Raw genomic sequence first — 18359 nt, 5'->3', positions numbered from 1 at the left:
CTAGGATTTGGGGAAACACATTTTACTTTCCTAGTCTCAGTTTCTAAATCTGCAAAATTAAAGCAGAATTAAATATAAAAAATAATAGTACTGTGTAGTGGTTTGAATGCTGTATCCTCCCAAATTTATATGTTGAAGTCCTAACCCCCCAGTGTGATGGTATTTGGAGATGGTGCCCTTGGGTTAAATAAGGTCATTGAGGGTGAGGCCCTCATGATGGGATTAGTGCCCCCATAATAAGAGACACTGGTGGACTCCACCACTATGCCAGTCCTTGGACAGATTGCCCTCAAACCCAGTCCTCATGCCCCTACCCTGCTGTGTACCTCAGGGTGTCATCATCAGGGGTCTGTATTTCCCAGGTTCCAGTGTCCCCTGAACTGGCTGGATTCAGCCAAGGAGAGGCACTGGAAGGAGGCTGAAGGGAGGAGAAGGGGAGAAGTAAGGGTGTTCCTCTTTGTTTCTTTGTTCTCAGCAGCAGCTGCATCTCCTCTAAGTTCCTCTTCCCCCAGACAGCCCACTACAGTTTCAGTTTCCAATGGGCAACCTGCCCTCTGGGGTCTCCTAAGGCCACCTCCTCCTTTTGCCCTTGCAATCTTGGGGGAGCAGCAACTTCTGCTGTCATTAATCTCTGAGTTGCCTTACTGTCCCCTGCAGGCTTTTCAGTTTTTCTAACACTTGTGTAGTTAATTTCTTGGTTTAAATCTCTCTGGTTTCAATACTCAAAGTGTATTCCATCTTCCATCATTCTGTTAGTTTCCATCTTTCTCTAGCAGGTTGTCTTAGTCTGCTCAGGCTGCCATAACGAATACCATAGACTAGGTGGCTTAAACAATAGAAATTTATTTTCTCACAGTTCTGGTGATTGGGTAGTCCAAGATCAGGGTGCTAGCATGGTCCTGTTCTGTGGAGACCTTCTTCCTGGTTTGCAGATGCTTGCATTTTTGCTGTGTAGTCCTGTGGCAGAGAGAGGGAGAGAGGGAGAGAGAGGGAGAGAGGAAGAGAGGGAGTTAGAGAGAGAGAGAGAGAGAGAGAGCTCTCCAATGGGATTAATGTTAATTAATTGAGGATTAATTTCAGTTATATGAGAGGTCCTGGTTAATTAAATACTTTATACAGAATAGTTTAAGTTAATGCTGAGTTATGGTTGTTAGTGGCAGATCTTACTCATTGTAAGACATCCTGAGTGTCATCACCTGTCTAATGTACATGTCACATATGTATTCTCATTTCATTCCAAATAACTTATACTGCTTTCCACTTTTTCCTGTCTACTTAATGGCCTTTGCCCCTAACAACTGAAGGTGTCAGGATATTGGGTTCAGAACATCCTAATCTAGTTCCACCTACCTGTCCAGGGGAGTGACCTGCCATCTCGCCACTGTAAACCTTTTGCTGCAAACACAGAGAACAACTTACCAGTTCCCAAAGTACCCACTCTCTCATACTTCCCTGAGATTATTCATACTGTCCCTTGCAGGGAATGTCCTTCATTTCAGGACCAGCTCATTGTCACCTCTTCTGCGAGGCCTGGAGCCCAGCTCAATAACAGAACTAATCACTTCCTCCTCTGTGCCCCTAACATCCCCTTGGTTCCTAAGATTATTGTAGGGATTATGTGGACACATACTTGTCCACAGGGTGTACATCCTCTTTCCCTGCTAGCCATGGTTCGTGGCTCAGGAGCACAAAATCTGGAGGCTGAATCCTAGGGGAAGAGGCTCCCTGCAGTGCAGGGTGAGGGTTTAGAGCCTGAGAGACCTAAATCCCAGTCTGAGCTCTGCCACTTCCCAGCTTTGAATTTAGACAAGCAAACTCATCTTTGAGTCTCATTTTTCCCTCTGGCTAAAATGGGGACAGTAAGCACAAGCCATGTCTTACAGTCACTTTCAGTTAAATTAGATCATCCATGTCACATGCTGGCGGCAATAGGAGATTTTTACCAAAGGTTGGTCTCCCTTCTCTTTCCTTCTTTTCTATGGCTGACCTCAGGCTAGTGAGTCCCAGGAGTCATATCAGGCCCAGCACAGGGGTAAAGGGCCAGAGAGTAAATATTTTAGGCTTTACGGGCGTATTTGGTTTTTTTCCACATGTTCTTACTTATTTATTTATTTATTTAACAACTCTTTGATGATGTTAAAAATCATCGGGCAATTCAAAAACATGTCTTTGGGCCAGGTTTGACCTACTGGCCACAGTTTTCTGGTGCCATTCTAGCAAACTGCTATACTCAGCCTTAGCCTGAAGCTGCCCCTTACTGCTTCTTTTCCTGTTTACTTTCCTTCTTTTTTCTCTCCTTTTATTTTATCCACATGCCTAGGAGTTAAGGACCAAAAGTGTGCAATCATACAGGCCTGGATCCAAATCCTGGCCCCACTGCCAACTAGTGACTAGGAGCAAGTTACTTAATGCATCTGAGCCTCAGTTCCTGCACCTTTCACACAGCCCTGTGAAAACCTCCTGCCTGAGCTGGTGGGAGAGTGACCATGGCCGTGCAGGGGATTGCTGGAGCTGCTCGAAATCAACCACAGTGAGCAAACACTACAGATCCACCTCCCCACTCTTCCACAGTGTTTATTAAGCGTCTGCCAGCACACCACTGCACTAAGTGCTTCTGTTCCCTCATTCTCATTGCTTCCTTAACTCTCCCTGTTTCTAGTTTCACACTGTAAGGAATTCATGATGTACCAGGAGGAATCCTGAGAAAGGAAACATGCTCTCCCAGGAAAATCTCAACAGTAAGATCTGCATAATTCACACACCAACTTAGCCACTGTTATGTTTTCAGACTCCACTCCAGTTATGTTGAAGAGCATTTGCTTTTCACAAGGAGAAATCGAGGCTTTCCTATGAGAGCTAACAGAGGAAAGGTAGGTTGCTCTGGGATTACCAAAATGCTAAGAGCACCAGGAAGCCTCCAGCCAGATGAGAGCAGATAGAGTTTCTGAAGATCCTGGGTAAAACTGACAGGTTCTGTTAATCAACCCAAAAGGAAGAAAGATTTGGTGAGGGGGAAATAGCTAAGCTGGATGGACATTGCAGAATGGAAATTTCCTGGAAAAACTGTTTCTTCCAAATAGTGGGGCATTAAAGTTTTAATTATGTATTTGGGGGTGGGGGGAGAGGGAAGTAGAAAAAAAATTCTTTTTTTCTTGATTTATAATCTTTTGGGTTCACTATTTGATCCAGAAGATTAAGATGCAAGACTTAAATGATCTTTGGAAAATCATTTGCTTTGTTTTATTTTATTTGTTTTCATTTAATTTAACAAACTATTGGGGGAGAGACCTTCAAGATGGCAGAAGAGTAAGACATGGAGATCACCTTCCTCCCCACAAATACATCAGAAATACATCTACATATGGAACAACTCATAAAGAACACCTACTGAACGCTAGCAGAAGACCTCAGATTTCACAAAAGGCAAGAAACTCCAAATGTACCTGGGTAGGGCAAAAGAAAAAACGGAGACAAACGTATAGGGACAGGACCTGCACCACTGGGAGGGAGCTATGAAGGAGGAAAAGTTTCCACAGGCTAGGAAGCCCCTTCACTGGTGGAGACGGGGATTGACGGGGGAAAGCTTCTGCGCCGCGGAGGAGAGCACAGCAACAGGGGTGCGGAGGGCAAAGCGAAGAGATTCCCACACAGAGGATCAGTGCCGACCAGCACTCACCAGCCCGAGAGGCTTGTGTGCTCACCCGCCGGGGCGGGAGGGGGCTGGGAGGTGAGGGTCGGGTTTCGGAGGTCAGATCCCAGGGAGAGGACTGGGGTTGGCGGCGTGAACACAGCTTGAAGGGGGGTACTGCACCACAGCTAGCCGGGAGGGAGTCCGGGAAAAAGTCTGGAGCTGCCAAAGAGGCAAGAGACTTTTTTTGACTCTTTGTTTCCTAGCGCGCAAGGAGAGGGGATTCAGAGCGCCACTTAAACGAGCTCCAGAGATGGGCGCGAGCCGCGGCTATCAGCTCGGACCCCAGAGACGGGCATGCGACGCTAAGGTTGCTGCTGCCGCCACCAAGAAGCCTGTGTGCAAGCACAGGTCACTCTCCACATGGTCCCTCCCGGGAGCCTGTGCAGCCCGCCACTGCCAGGGTCCCGTGATCGAGGGACAACTTCCCCAGGAGAACGCACGGCACGCCTCAGGCTGGTGCAACGTCACATCGGCCTCTGCCACTGCAGGCTCACCCCGCATCCGTACCCCTCCCTCCCCCTGGCTTGAGTGAGCCAGAGCCCCCGAATCAGCTGCTCCTTTAACCCCGTCCTGTCTGAGTGAAGAACAGACGCCCTCAGACGACCTACACACAGAGACGGGTCCAAATCCAAAGCTGAACCCCGGGAGCTCTGAGAACAAAGAAGAGAAAGGGAAGTTTCTCTCAGCAACGTCAAGAGCAGGGGATTAAATCTCCACAATTAACTTGATGTACTCTGCATCTGTGTAATACCTGAACACACAGCGAATCATCCCAAAATTGAAGCGGTGGACTTTGGGAACAACAATATATATATTTTTTCCCTTTTTTTTCTTTTTGTGAGTGTGTATGTGTATGCTTCTTTGTGTGATTTTGTAGGTATAGATTTGCTTTTACCATTTGTCCCAGGGTTCTGTCTGTCCATTTTGTTTTTTGGTCTTATCTTTCATATAGTTTTTAGCACTTGTTCTCATTGGTGGATTTGTTTTTTGGTTTGGTTGCTCTCTTCTTTCTTTCTTTACTTTTTTTTTTTAATTACTTATTAATTTTTTATGTTTAATAATTATTTTTTATTTTAATAACTTTATTTTATTTCTTTCTTCTTTTTTCTCCCTTTTCTTCTGAGCTGTGTGGCTGACAGGGTCTTGGTGCTCTGGCCGGGTGTCAGGCCTGTGTCTCTGAGGTGGGAAAGACGAGTTCAGGACTTTGGTCCAACAGAGACATCCCGGCTCCATGTAATATCAAATGGCAAAAGCTCTCCCAGAGATCTCCATCTCAACACTAAGACCCAGCTCCACTTAACAATCAGCAAGCTACAGTGCTGGACACCCTATGCCAAATGACTAGCAAGACAGGAACACAAAACCACCCATTAGTAAAGACATTACCTAAAATCATAATAAGGTCACAGATACCCCAAAACACACCACCAGACATGGTCCTGTGTACCAGAAAGACAAGATCCAGCCTCATCCACAAGAACACAGGCACTAGTACCCTCCACCAGGAAGCCTACACAACCCACTGAACCAACCTTAGCCACTGGGGGCAGACACCAAAAACAACGGGAACTACGAACCTGCAGCCTGCAAAAAGGAGACTCCAAACACAGTAAGTTAAGCAAAATGAGAAGACAGAGAAACACAGAGCAGATGAAGGAGGAAGGTAAAAACCCACCAGACCAAACAAATGAAGAGGAAATAGGCAGTCTACCTGAAAAAGAATTCAGAGTAATGATAGTAAAGATGATCCAAAATCTTGGAAATAGAATGGAGAGAACACAAAAAATGTTTAACAAGGACATAGAAGAACTAAAGAGAAGACAAACAATGATGAACAGCATAATAAATGAAATTTAAAATTCTCTAGAAGGAATCAATAGCAGAATAGCTGAGGCAGAAGAACGGATAAATGACCTGGAAGATAAAATAGTGGAAATAACTACTGCAGAGCAGAATAAAGAAAGAGAATGAAAAGAATTGAGGACAATCTCAGAGACTTCTGGGACAACATTAAATGCACCAACATTTGAATTATAGAGGTCCCAGAAGGAGAAGAGAAAACGAAAGGGACTGAGAAAATATTTGAAGAGATTATAGTTGAAAACTTCCCTAATATGGGGAAAGAAATAGTTAATCAAGTTCAGGAAGTGCAGAAAGTCCCATGCAGGATAAATCCAAGGAGAAACATGCCAAGACACATATTAATCAAATGATCAAAAATTAAACACAAAGAAAAAACATTAAAAGCAGCAAGGGAAAAATAACAAATAACATACGAGGGAATCCCCATAAGGTTAACAGCTGATCTTGCAGCAAAAACTCCACAAGCCAGAAGGGAGTGGCAGGACATATTTAAAGTGATGAAAGGGAGAAAGCTACAGCCAAGATTACTCTACCGAGCAAGGATCTCATTCAGATTCAACAGAGAAATTAAAACCTTTACAGACAAGCAAAAGCTAAGAGAATCCAGCACCACCAAACCAGCTTTACAGCAAATGCTAAAGGAACTTTTCTATGCAGGAAACACAAGAGAAGGAAAAGACCTACAATAACAAACCCAAAACAATTAAGAAAATGGTAATAGGAACATACATATCAATAATTATGATAAATGTAAATGGATTAAATGCTCCTACCAAAAGACATAGACTGGCTGAATGGACACAAAAATAAGACCCGTATACATGCTGTCTACAAGAGACCCACTTCAGACCTAGGGACACATACAGACTGAAAATGAGGGGATGGAGAAAGATATTCCATGCAAATGGAAATCAAAAGAAAGCTGGAATATCAATTTTCATATCAGACAAAATAGACTTTAAAATAAAGACTATTACAAGAGACAAAGAAGGACACTACATAATGATCAAGGGATCAATCCAGAAGAAGACATAACAATTGAAAACATTTGTGCACCCAATATAGGAGCACCTCAATACATAAGGCAAATGCTAGCAGCCATAAAAGGGGAAATCGACAGTAACACATTCATAGTAGGGGACTTTAACACCCCACTTTCACCAATGGACAGATCATCCAAAATGAAAATAAACAAGGAAACACAAACTTTAAATGACACATTAAACAAGATGGACTTAACTGATATTTATAAGACATTCCACCCAAAAACAACAGAATACACTTTCTTCTCAAGTGCTCATGGAACATTCTCCAGGATAGATCATATCTTGGGTCAAAATCAAGCCTTGGTGCATACAGCCTGAGAAAACCATAATTCAAAAAGAGTCATGTACCAAAATGTTTATTGCAGCTCTATTTACAATAGCCCAGAGATGGAAACAACCTAGGTGTCCATCATCGGATGAATGGATAAAGAAGATGTGGCACATATGTACAATGGAATATTACTCAGTCATAAAAAGAAACAAAATTGAGCTATTTGTAATGAGGTGGATGGACCTAGAGTCTGTCCTACAGAGTGAAGTAAGTTAGAAAGAGAAAGACAAATACCGTATGCTGACACATATATATGGAATTTAAGGGAAAAAAATGTCATGAAGAACCTAAGGGTAAGACAGGAATAAAGACACAGACCTACTAGAGAATGGACTTGAGGATATGGGGAGGGGGAAGGGTAAGCTGTGACAAAGCAAGAGAGTGGCATGGACATATATACACTACCAAACGTAAAATAGATAGCTAGTGGGAAGTAGCCACATAGCACAGGGAGATCAGCTCGGTGCTTTGTGACAGCCTGGAGGGGTGGGATAGGGAAGGTGGGAGGGAGGAAGTCACAAGAGGGAAGAGATATGGAAACATATGTATATGTATAACTGATTCACTTTGTTATAAAGCAGAAATTAACACACCATTGTAAAGCAATTATACTCCAATAAAGATGTAAAAAAAAAAATCAAGCCTTGGTAAATTTAAGAAAATTGAAATCAGATCAAGTACCTTTTCCAACCACAACGTTATGGGACTAGATATCAATTACAGGAAAAAAATCTGTAAAAAATATAAACACATGGAGACTAAACAATACACTACATAATAAGCAAGAGATAACTGAAGATATCAAAGAGTATCTCAAAAAATACCTAGAAACAAATGACAATGAAAACACAATGACTTAAAACCTATGGATGCAACAAAAGCAGTTCTATGAGGGAAGATTATAGAAATACAATCCTACCTCAAGAAACAAGAAGAAAAGTTCAAATAAACAACTTAAACTTACACCTAAAGAAATTAGACAAAGAAGAACAAAAAAACCCAAAGTTAGCAGAAGGAAATAGATCATAAAGATCAGATCAGAAATAAATGAAAAAGAAATGAAGGAAACAATAGCAAGATCAATAAAACTAAAGCTGGTTCTTTGAGAAGATAAAATAAATTGATAAACCATTAGCCAGACTCATCAAAAACAAAAAGGGAGAAGACTCAAATCAACTGAATTAGAAATGAAAAAGGAGAAGTAACAACTGACACTGCAGAAATACAAAGGATCATGAGAGATTACTACAAGCAACTCTATGCCAGTAAAATAGACAACCTTGAAGAAATGGACACATTCTTAGAAAAGCGTAACCTTCCAAGACTGAACCAGGAAGAAATAGAAAATATAAACAGACCAATCACAAGCACTGATATTGAAACTGTGATTAAAATTCTTCCAACAAGCAAAAGCACAGGACCAGATGGCTGCACAGGTGAATTTTATCAAACATTTAGAGAAGAGCTAACACCTATCCTTCTCAAACTCTTCCAAAATATAGCAGAGGGAGGAGCACTCCCAAACTCATTCTACGAGGCCACCATCACCTTGATACCAAAACCAGACAAGGCTGTCACAAAGAAAGAAAACTACAGGCCAATATCACTGATGAACATAGATGCAAAAATCCTCAATAAAGCACTGGCAAACAGAATCCAAGAGGACATTAAAAGGATCATACACCATGATCAAGTGGGGTTTATCCCAGGAATGCAAGGATTCTTCAATATATGCAAATCAATCAATGTGATACACCATATTAACAAACTGAAGGAGAAAAACCATATGATCATCTCAATAGATGCAGAAAAAGCTTTTTTTTTTTACATCTTTATTGGAGTATAATTACTTTACAATGGTGTGTTAATTTCTGCTTTATAACAAAGTGAATCAGTTATACATATACATATGTTCCCATATCTCTTCCCTCCTGCGTCTCCCTCCCTCCCACCCTCCCTATCCCACCCCTCCAGGCTGTCACAAAGCACCGAGCCAATATCCCTGTGCCATGCAGCTACTTCCAACTAGCTATCTACCTTACTACATTTGTTAGTGTGTATATGTCCATGACTCTCTCTCGCCCTGTCACATCTCACCCTTCCCCCTCCCCATAACCTCAAGTCCGTTCTCTAGGAGGTCTGCGTCTTTATTCCTGCCTTACCCCTAGGTTCTTCATGACATTTTTTTTCTTAAATTCCATATATATGTGTTAGCATACGGTATTTGTCTTTTTCTTTCTGACTTACTTCACTGTGTATGACAGACTCTAGGTCTATCCACCTCATTACAAATAGCTCAATTTCGTTTCTTTTTATGGCTGAGTAATATTCCATTGTATATATGTGCCACATCTTCTTTATCCATTCATCCGATGATGGGCACTTAGGTTGTTTCCATCTCCGGGCTATTGTAAATAGAGCTGCAATGAACATTTTGGTACATGACTCTTTTGGAATTTCGGTTTTCTCAGGGTATATGCCCAGTAGTGGGATTGCTGGGTCATATGGTAGTTCTATTTGTAGCTTTTTAAGGAACCTCCATACTGTTCTTCATAATGGCTGAACCAATTCACATTCCCACCAGCAGTGCAAGAGTGTTCCCTTTTCTCCACACCCTCTCCAGCATTTATTGTTTCTAGATTTTTTGATGATGGCCATTCTGACTAGGGTGAAGATTTGAACCCAGGATAGGATTTCTTTCACTGACTGCAGCCTGAATGCCACTACTAACAGGTCCTCTTTGAGTGGACAGAATGTGCATGGGGAACTTGCTAGCTGTGATCTTTTTTTTTCTTTTTAAAACTTTATTTCAACATAACTATGCTTACAGAAATACACGCATTTGGGTTAATAGAATGCTATTAAAGTTTAATTTATCCTATACAACTTAGACCAAAAACCTTGTAGATGGTTTGTTTCAAAAAAAAAAAAAAACAGATTTGCAATCTGGTTTATTTTTTCATCTATTACAAATGTATATAAAAAATCCTCCATCGAATGCTGTTAAAGCAAAAGCAAGAACCTTGAGAAATTAACCTTTGGTCTGCCTCTGAAAAATAACATGTATTGCACTGTAAAAGTTTATAAAACCGGTGCAACAAAACATTGTTGTAATGCTTTAATGCCAGTTTACAAAGTTCAAAAGCTAATGGAAGATGAGGAGGGTGGGGAGAGCCTGTGTATACATGTGAACATATAAAAGCTATCTGACCTAGTTAATATTGCACGTCGATCCCAAATCTAGTCAAACCAAGATTCAGATAATTTCTTAAATCTGAATTGACACTAGCAGTCCAGTTCATCTGCTGAAGTCAACAAGGAAAGTCAGCACAGTAGCTGTTTTTCTGATTTGTGCAAAAAAGAAAATTAAGTTTCTTCCCCAGCTTTATAGTCCAGAACTACAGCAAAATATTTCTTCCATTGTCAACATTCATGGGGTGAGAGGTGATGAGGTTACTTAGGCTTAAATCTGAATTAGCACTCAGATGCAAGAGTCCCCAAAGTTAAAAGACCACAGACTTTAGAAGTGATTCTAAAAAAGAAAATGGATCTTCTTGGAAGACTAGAGCAAAACATCTAGCAGCTAGGTGTGATCTTAATTCTCAGACAAAGGCAGTGGAGAGTGGTTCAGCGCCCAGGGAACCCTTGAGTGAGGCCGACCTGGATGGCAGCTAGGAGGCAAGAGAGAGTGGGAGAAGCCTCGGAGTGGGCAACAGCATAGGCAGGGGGAGTGCAGACATTCACTTATTGCTGTAATTCACAAGTGTTATCCACAAAAGTCTCATGTGTTGGGGATAGTAATGAGTGGGTGGGGAAGGCATGGTCTCTGCCATCAGGAAGCTTACAGTCCAGTGTTCAGAGACCCGTGTCATTTACAGAAACTTACAAATAATTGTGGAATTACAGCTGTGAAACGCAAGTGCTTCCAAGGGGACCATGAGATCCAGATAATGAAGAACTTTAGATACTGGGCTTTATATCTTATCAATTCAACAATACCTACCTCATTTGCAAGGGTTTCCAAAGCAGGCAAATGTCATTTACCAGGACTCTTTAATGATTCAAAAAAACTCCAGGAAAACAAAACCAGTCACTGCCTCTGGAAAGAAAGGAAAGGCACTACTCTACTTACTGGGGTCACAGACTGTGTGAGTTCTTCTCATGGACACAGGCTCAGAATGGGCTCACATGGAAAGACCCAGGGACTGGTAACAGGAGAAATAGTCAAGAAAACAATGTTGGGGACAACTGTGCCCATCACGGGCAGCTGGGCATTTATCCAAGTTATCTGATCTTCTCTTACACACTTCTAGAGGCAGGTGGAAGAGCAGCAATGGCCAGAAATCACACAAATTTGCCTGACGTGGCTGTTGTGGAGAGATTGCCTGCCTCCAAAACACCTGTGCTCCAATTATTTCAGGCTGTTTCTGACTGAAGATAGAGTTCTGGAGATAAAGTGTCTCCAATCCCATGGTTTTAAATTCTATCAACAAAGAGGCCTGGGAAAATTACATTGAACAGCACAAGTGGTTTAAGAATCTAGGTCAATCTGTGAATGAAGTATTTACGAAGCAGGGGGAGCTCAAGCCTCCCAGTCCATCCATAACCCTCTGAGCCCTCTCTTCCTCCTGGCATATTTGTATATCCATGGATCTGACCCCCTCACTCCTTCCACTGGGCCCTCTGACACTCATACTGTGTCATTGGACAATGACCCTGTATCCTCAACTCCTCTAAATTTTCCCTTTGAACCATGGCTGTGTCACACAACTCAGAAAAGTACCATTCACAATATCTCCTGGGTCAGTGGTACCTCTGAAGTTGGACGACGCGGGCAGCCCTGTCTCCACCTATTGTCTTACTGAATCCTGGCTCTCATTAGTGAAGGCTGTGTTTTTTTTTCCCTCTCACTCACATCTAATCCTTGCTTCCCATTGTTACTTCAAGATCATTTTCTCCCCACCTTCAAAAATCCCCAGGTCCTTTAAGCATCCGCTTACTCCTCTTTTTTATTATTAACTAGCAACTCCTGGGTGTGCCCTTCTTCAGTGATGACTTTAGCACTGTCTTCCATTCCACTACCACTCTTGCCCTCATATTTTGCAACTTCAATAGCCATGTGGATAATCCATCCATCACTCTTGCCTTTTCATTCCTCACTTCCAATGATCTATTCCTTTATCCTACCTCATTTATCCACCCCCATAATCATGCCCTTGAGCTTGTGGTTTTCTCTGACCTCGCAATTTCAAGTGCCCTGTTTTCTGATTACCAGGGCTTGTATGTGTAGCTCACTTCCCCTAAATACTCTTACTCAAAAAATTCTATAACCTCATCAAGATGACCAATCCACTGGGGCTACAATTTGTCAACGTATTCATGCCCTTCTTCCCTCCTTACCTAGTGAAGAGCTCGTGATCTATGATTATAATCATTCCTTTGTAAACACTCTTAAATCATCAGCCCTTCCTTCCTTCCTTCTATAGCACCAACCAGGCTAAGTCCCAACCTCAATAAACCCTGCTCTCGCTTTTTCTGGGCTTGCAGTTCTCACAGCTGAATGTTTCTAGACTAAAGAAACATATACCATATGACCACAGATCTCAAATAGGCGCTCAAATAGACGCTCTATACAATTTTCCACTCTTCAAAACTGTTTCTTATTTTTGCTCTCTCCTCCAATTTCATGCACCTGTGCCCTTCCACCCTTGACCTTATCTTATATTTCACTAAGAAAATAGAAGCAGACACTAAACAAAGAACTCCCTTTTCTTCCCATATCTAAACTCCCAACCTGCCTGCACTTCAGATATTGTTTCCTGTCAGGTTAGTTTGGCTAAAGGGTCCCCGTTTATAGCAAAGGTGATAACTCTGCTTTTGCCCTGCATCTCAACTTTCTCACGCTCTGGAATCTACTCCTGTAAGTTTCCCTTCCCTTTTCTGCATTATGGGTCTTTCTCTATTGATTCAACCCAATCATCACCCAAGCATGCTTTAATATCTCTGTCTTAAAACAAAGAATGGAAAAGCTCAATCTCATATTCCTTCCAACTCCTGCCAAATGTCCACACTCCCCTGTGGAGCAAACTTCTTGGAAGAGTTGATTATAGTCACTGCCCCTATGCTTCTCCTTACACTGTCTCCTCCATTCACTGCACTAGGGCTTTTATCCCTGCCAGGCTACCAAACCTGCTCTTGTTGAGGTCAACAATGACTCCATCTCCCCAAACCCAGACATGACTTGTCTATTCTTATCTTACTTCTCCATGTCAGAAATATTTGACATAGTGGCCACTGTTTTCTCCTTGAAACACTTTCTTCTTTTGGCTTCTGTGATTCCACCCTCACAAAATAGCACTACTGGTAGCTCAAGTTAATAATCTAGGCACTATCCTTGATTCTTTCCTCTCTCCCTACCTCAAAGGCATCAGCAAATCCTATTGATTCTACCTTCAAAACATATCCTGAATCCATCCTTATCTCCCCCTCTCCATGACTATGATCTAATACAAGCCCTCTGCCTCTCTCCCTAAGCTTGGGACTCATTTCTCTGCCTCTCCTTTTGTGCCATTCCATTTTGCACATGTTAGAGCAAGATTTTGTAAACGTACATCACGTGTCTCCCTGCTTAAAGCTCTTCAGACGCTTTCCATTACATTCAGAGACTAGCATCAAGCTGCTCACCCCGCCTTCCAGAACCCTGGGTGATCTGAACCTACCTCCCTCTCTGACTTGATTTCATTCTTCCCTCCCCCTCACCCACACCCACTAAGTTTCTACACTTGACCTTCTTTCAGTTCCTTTAATAGGCCAAATTTGCTCCTGCCTCAAGGCCTTTGCACTAGATGGTTCCTCACCTGCCCTGGGCCTCCCCTACTGCACCCCCCTTATTTGCATAACTGGTTCCTCTTATTCTTCCCAGCTTAAATACCAGTTCTTTAGAGAAGCTTTCCTTAACCACTCAAACTAAAATAGTTTTTGCTTTATCCCTCTACTTCTCTAAGCAGTACTTTCTACTCCCTGATATTTTCCTTGTAATTTCATTTATTTCCACATTGTCTACTAGAATACAAGCAACAGGAGTGCAGAAGCTTATTTTGTATTGTTCATCCCTATATGCCTAGGACCTAGAACTGTGCCTGACACTTAATAGGCCTCATCATTAAATGTGTGTCAACTGAATGAGCCTAATGACCACGGGGCACTGTGATTAGGTATTAAGTGAAGAAGATATAAAAGAAGTCCCTTTAGAAGCTTAAACTCAGTCTCAAACCCTCCTCTGAAATTCTATCGTCTTCTCAACCACTAGTACAGTTTTCCTGAAAGGAGAGACCCTGCCTTTCTTTTTTCTGTTACACATAACCTCTACCATGCTACAAAGCTTACAGCTGGTGCTCAGTATATACCATGTTGATTGTCCAGCCTGAAATAATTACCAAACAATGCAAGGCAGTGCTGGTACACTTGTCCTATTTGGAACTGTGTATCTGACAAATGTATTTAGTGGTTACATAGCCAGGAACCAGAGTAGCTATCGATAAGAGGACAAAAAGCACCCAGAAAATTTGAAATAGATGTCACAAATTCAATGTTAATTACAAAGGCAAAGCTTTTTACTCAGAGCCCTCTGATCCTTCCTTTATGGAAAGTCTAAGAAGATGAGTTGATTTCCAGGTCTGTCTAAAACTATTCAACAAGTATTTATTGATTTGGTTCTATGTACTAAGTACTTGTGTTAGGCACTGGGTGAAAATCCAATGATGAAAAAAAACTATAATCTTTGCCTTCATGAAGGTTGTAATCTAGCGGGGGGAAGATAGACATAAATATTTTAAAACATGTAAACTAATATGTAATTATAAAACAGTATAAATGCCATAACAGGGTAGAAATTGTATTAATCTTTGCCTCCTTTATTACATGTTTCTCATTGTAAAAATATATGCTTTTGTGAGAAGTTATAAACAAAAAAAGTTCAAGAAAAATGTTTATAATCTTCCCAACTGCCTTTCAGGGTAGATTTTACAATCTAAGACAGAAATTATAACAAGTGACAGCTGGCATTCTAATGGATGATTTTTTTAAAACAGATACAGAAAGTAAAACAAAACAAACAGGCAAAACAAAACACCTCGGTCTCAGGTTACTTTTACGTAAATAGTTTCATCATACCTGTTAGGTTTCAAGGACAATATCATACTGGAGGCCAATACCATATTTAAGGTCTACAGTGAGGACGCTGAACCATCTCAAAGAGTAAAATATAATCTAGATTCTGTTTAAAAAAGAAATAGTAATATATATTAGAAAGATACTCACCTAAAAGTTTTAAAATTGTGCATTGTGTGTGCTCTTTAAAACATCTGTAATTACATAAATGTAGTAAAGATATTATAGTCTTTCTTTTAAATTTAGGTTTACAATCAATCTCAAATTACTTTTGTAAATGGAATGAGGTAGTGGTTGAGCTTTTCATTCCAGTTAGATATCCAGTTGCTGCAAAAATATTTGTTTTAAAAAGGCCTTCCCTTTTCCTTCATTGAATTGTCTTGGCATCCTTACTGCTCACATTTATTGGTGAGACATTTAAAAAGTGGACATGAAGTTCCCTGTGCATTGACATGGCTTTTTGACCAGCAGGCTTAACTGGAGAGTAATTGGGTCTTAAGTCAGCATTTTAATTGGTGAATGTCATAAATGTCAAATCCATAGGTCTTAATCCTGCGGTCTTCTAGTTTCTCTAGAGAAAGATCCAACATCCTATTGACTATTAGACAAGCCTGGTTTTAGGCATCCTAGGAGCTAGTTGGGGAAAGGAATATTGAGAGTTTCACCATTTAATATGAGCTCTTTTTAGTCTGCAATCTTTTCTCTTCTCTGTGCCTGATGAGTTCGATTTGGTTCAATTTCACCAATGAATAATTGTCCATCTCTCTTGGGGTTGGTGGAAGGAAAGAGTGACACCCAACTATGAGGTGGCAAGTATTGTTCTATATCTTTGACAGATATATCTATATCTTTTAGCCATTACCCCTGTTTTTAATCCACATTATTATTTCCACCTAATTCTTCAGCCTTTCTGAGGAGCCTAAGGACCACAGAGTTTGCTTATTTTTTGTGTTTCCCTTTGCAGTCATGGCTTACTCCACTCTGCAAAGTTCTTGCCATTCTACTGTGTTTTCAGATATTACGTATTTGTGTTACCCAAGTCTCCCAATTTCCTTGAAGATGAAATTTCTATTTTTATTTCTTATTGTCTTTGTTATGTTTGTGTGATGTCTGTGAAGGAAATGGAAAATGGTCTTTAGTTCACCACTTAGAGCAAAAAATCATAATTTCACATTTATAAAGGTTATTGGGTTTGTAGGGTGATGAATAGGAAGATCCAGTTGTAACTCAGGTGCGTGTGAAGACATTCAAAACAAACAATATGTTTTTGATCCATATAAGAAGTCCAATTCACTTTAAGTATGCCCTTTAAACTTAAAAGAATGTCACACTGCTGCCAGTTGGGTCAATCCTCATTCCCTGCATGAACTTTCTGAGCTCCTGTCCTTAACCGTCCTTTAAGGAATTATCTCTTACCTTTCATTCAGTGTGTATATTTTGAGCACATATCATATGCTGGTCGTGGTACTGGAAAATAGATGCAATGATGAACATAATAGACATGTTTCCAGCACTTGAATGGCTTGGTGTAGTAATGGATAGGAATAGTAATCAGGCAATCACCATATGCTGAGGTAAGTGCTATGATAAAGGCATTACCAAATCCTACGGGAACACCTGGGAGGTACACTTAACTCCAGACTTGAGTGCTTGAGTTTCAAGGAAGTCACCCAGGGAGAGTGACATTAGTCAGATTAGAAGAGCCAAGTGTGGGTAGAGAACTGGTCAGGAGAATGATTTAACCTGAGGCAACCACATGGGCAAAGATCCAGAGACAGCAACAGGATCAGTTCACAAGCACATCATGAGAGTAAATACATAAGCTCCAGTGCTTTGTCTTCTACAGATAATTTCTTTTTTTTTTAAGGATTATATCATATAGACTATATTTTCTGTTCAAAATGCAGTTAAACTAGAAATCAATAACAAATATACAATATATATTTGGAAATTATGAAACATGATTCTAACTAACTCATAAGTCAAAGAATAAGAAATAATGGAATTAGAAAATATTTAAATCTTAATGATAATGAAAAATACTGCCTATCCAAATTTGTGGGATTTAGTTAAAACAATATGTAGAGGGAAATTTATAGCATTTAAATGCTTATGTCAGGGTAGAAGGGCTGGTGATTAATTAATATATTATAATAGTTTCTACTGTTGCAAGACGAATTACACCAAAAGATAATGGTGTAGAACAATAATAAGTATCTATCCTCTCTCATAGTTTTTGTGGGTCAGGATTTCAAAAGCACGGCTACATGGTTCTGGCTTGAGGTATCTCGTGAGGTTGCAGTCACATCATCTGAAGGCTTGAATGAAACAGAAGCATCCACTTCCACGGTTGTTAGCTGGCAAGCTGGTGCTGGCTGTTGGCAGGGAGGCCTCAGTTTCTCTCCACGTGGCCTTTCACAGAGGGCTGTTTGTGTGTTCTCACTAGATGGTGGCTAGGTTCTCCCAAGTGGGTGATCCAAAAGAGAAAAAGCCAGGCAGAAGTTGTTCTTTTTGTGACCTATTCTTGGAAGCCACATACCATCATTTTTGCCACATTCTATTTGTGAGAAGTGAGTCACTAAGTCTTGTTCACAAGAGGAGGAAAATCAGGTCCCATTTTTTTTTTTTAAGGAAAGTTTGTCAAAGCATTTTAAAACAATCACAATAAGCTGAGCACATGTTCATTGTAGAGGTGAGAAAAAAACTCTAGCAAAATAAGCCCAAGGAAACAGAAAAAAGGCAATTTTAAATGACATCAGAAATTAACAAAATAGAAAACAGATACACAATAATCTGCAAAGTTCGAATTTGGTTTTTTGAAAAAGTTGATAAAATTGACAAACTTCTAGTGAGACTGAACAAGAAAAAAGAGAGGAGGTACAAATAAACATGAGAAATAAGGAAGGAACAAGTACAGATGCTACAGAGAATAACGGGGGCACTGTGAGTATATTCTTTAAAAACAAGAGGAGGGGCTTCCCTAGTGGCGCAGTGGTTGAGAGTCTGCCTGCCAATGCAGGGGACACGGGTTCATGCCCCGGTCCGGGAAGACCCCACATGCCGCGGAGCGGCTGGGCCGGTGAGCCATGGCCGCTGAGACTGCGCGTCTGGAGTCTGTGCTCTGCAACGGGGGAGGCCACAACAGTGAGAGGCCTACGTACCGCAAAAAAAATACAAAAACAAAAACAAGAGGATATTATACATAACTTTATGCCATTAATTTTTTAAAATCATAAACAAAATGGATACATTTCTAGAA

This window comes from Pseudorca crassidens, chromosome 9 (assembly GCF_039906515.1).
Source record: "Pseudorca crassidens isolate mPseCra1 chromosome 9, mPseCra1.hap1, whole genome shotgun sequence".
NCBI lineage: Eukaryota > Metazoa > Chordata > Mammalia > Artiodactyla > Delphinidae > Pseudorca > Pseudorca crassidens.
The sequence above is the reverse complement of the archived record's forward strand: the minus strand, read 5'-3'. Positions refer to the sequence as shown.